The sequence below is a fragment of the Mastomys coucha genome, unplaced genomic scaffold (assembly GCF_008632895.1).
Source record: "Mastomys coucha isolate ucsf_1 unplaced genomic scaffold, UCSF_Mcou_1 pScaffold2, whole genome shotgun sequence".
Taxonomy (NCBI): domain Eukaryota; kingdom Metazoa; phylum Chordata; class Mammalia; order Rodentia; family Muridae; genus Mastomys; species Mastomys coucha.
This window is the reverse complement of record NW_022196902.1, coordinates 12,565,594-12,567,753: the sequence shown is the minus strand read 5'-3', so window position 1 is coordinate 12,567,753 and position 2,160 is coordinate 12,565,594. Positions and strand designations below refer to the sequence as shown.

At 41.9% G+C, this 2,160-nt stretch overlaps 1 long non-coding RNA gene across 1 annotated transcript; it reads left to right on the top strand.

Annotated features, from left to right (window-relative positions):
* The first annotated feature begins 372 nt into the window (after positions 1-372).
* Positions 373-2,121, top strand: LOC116097815. Its single transcript, XR_004121558.1, has 3 exons — positions 373-396; positions 1,326-1,390; positions 1,986-2,121. It is a non-coding gene; the product is annotated as an uncharacterized LOC116097815 (long non-coding RNA).
* The last annotated feature ends 39 nt before the right edge of the window (positions 2,122-2,160 follow it).

Below are 2,160 nucleotides of genomic sequence, written 5' to 3'. Positions count from 1 at the left end.
GAGTCATTTGTTTTCTTCTGCTTAAACATAAGACAACCATGTAAGTAGACTGGGTTTTCATTAAACTTTATATCCTAAATTATGCATTAGGTATTTAAAGTATGACATAACTTTTAGCTATGACTGTAGTGGGCTGGCCTGATGCTGCCTGTATTCTAATGCTAATATTGGCCCCCCAAGACCTGGTTGCCCCAGAGACAAGAGTCTGCATTTAGACACAAGTGACACTGTGTGACCTTGCCCCCAAGTTATTTCTGATTGGTGAATAAAGATGCTGACAACCAATAGCTGGGCAGAAGAGGCATAGGTGGGGTTTAACATTCCAAGGCTCTGCGTTGGAGGAGAACCATGAGTGGGAGAAGAAGGGGAAGGGAGGAAGGAGACGCTATGGGTTAGGTGAGTTAAAGAGAATGTGGCCCTTAGGACTGGCCAATTAGAGTTGAGAGCAGGCCAGAAGAACTTGGAGTTATCTATAGGAAAGTAGATTCTAATAGCATAGCCCAGCTCTTATGCTGTTTAAGGCTTATTGTCAATACAAAGGTTGTGTGTGTCTTTTACCAAAATTGAATTAAATCAAAATTTAATCCTTTTTTCTAGAACTAAATGGTCTACATCGGGGTAGAAACCCCAGGTGGGGATTAAAATACCTCTGACCAGGGATGTCAGATTTTGTTTTGTTTGGTGAGGTGCTAGGGTTTGGACTCATGGACTCACAGAAGGTCTTGAGTGTGCAGTCTACCACTCCTGTCCCACAGGATAATTGCTTTTGTAGGCGGCATAGAACAATGTTGAAATAGAAGATCCCAGCACATTGCCTTATGAGAGGAATTAAGATCTGGGAGAAGTGCTTACACACTTTCCTTTTCATTTATTTTTTCTGTCCTCTTACCTCTCTCCCCTTCTCATCTTTCTTCTCTCTCTTCTCCTCGTCCTCCTTCCTGTGGTAAACCCGCAACTGTTCACCAAATATGTGGGAGTAGTTGTTCACATGTGAGACCTTTTATAGGTCAGTGGCTATGTGTGTCACATGTGAGAGCCTTAACAGATCAGTGGCTATGTGTGTCACATGTGAGAGCCTTAACAGATCAGTGGCTATGTGTATCACATGCGAGGGCCTTTACAGATCAGTGGTTATGTGTGTCACATGTGTGCTATGTGTGTCTGTGTCTCTGCACATGCTTTGCTCATGTCCTTCTCTTCCATTGTTAATTTTTTTTTATAAAAATATTAGGCATTCTGAACCTTCTGATCTACATCACAAATGGTAATCTGGTAGGTTAGACTCTGTAAGGGATTCATGCTATGCAAATGGTTTTGACTCATAGCATTCCTGTTCTTTTCCTGAAACTGGACTTCCAATCAGTGTCAGAAACTCTACCACTGCACAAAGGTAAGAATAGAACTACTCAAGTTTTCTTTCTGTAATTGAATGGTTTTGTTTTTTATGTTTAGATTACTGAGCCATGGGGAATTTATCTTTCTTTCTTTTGGGGGGAGGTTGTTTTTGTTTTTTAAAAACTTACTTATTTATTACATGTAAGTACATTGTAGCTGTCTTCAGACACTCCAGAAGAGGGCGTCAGATCTTGTTATAGATGGTTGTGAGCCACCATGTGGTTGCTGGGATTTGAACTCAAGACCTTCAGAATAGCAGTCGGTGTTCTTAGCTACTGAGCCATCTCTCCAACCCCAGAATTTATCTTTCTATATGATGTGGAACATGAATCAAAATTTAATCCTTTTTTCTAGATGACTAAGCAGTTGTCTTACTATCACCTTTATTATAGGACACTGTCTTAGTTAGGGTTTTACTGCTGTGAAGAGACACCATGACCATGATAACTCTTATAAAGAACAACATTTAATTGGGGCTGGCTTACAGTTTCTGAAGTTCAGTCCATTATCATCCTGGTGGGAAGCATGGCAGCATCCAGGTAGACTTGGGGCTGGAGATGGAGCTGAGAGTTCTACATCCTGATCCACAGGCAGCAGGAGACACTGAGACACCCTGGCCAGACTTGAGCTTTGAAGACCTAAAAGTCCACCTCCACCTTGACCTGAGTCAGGCCACACATACTACACAACAAGACCGCACTTCTAAAGGAGAGAAAGAGAGAGAGAGAGAGAGAGAGAGAGAGAGAGAGAGAGAGAGAGAGAGAG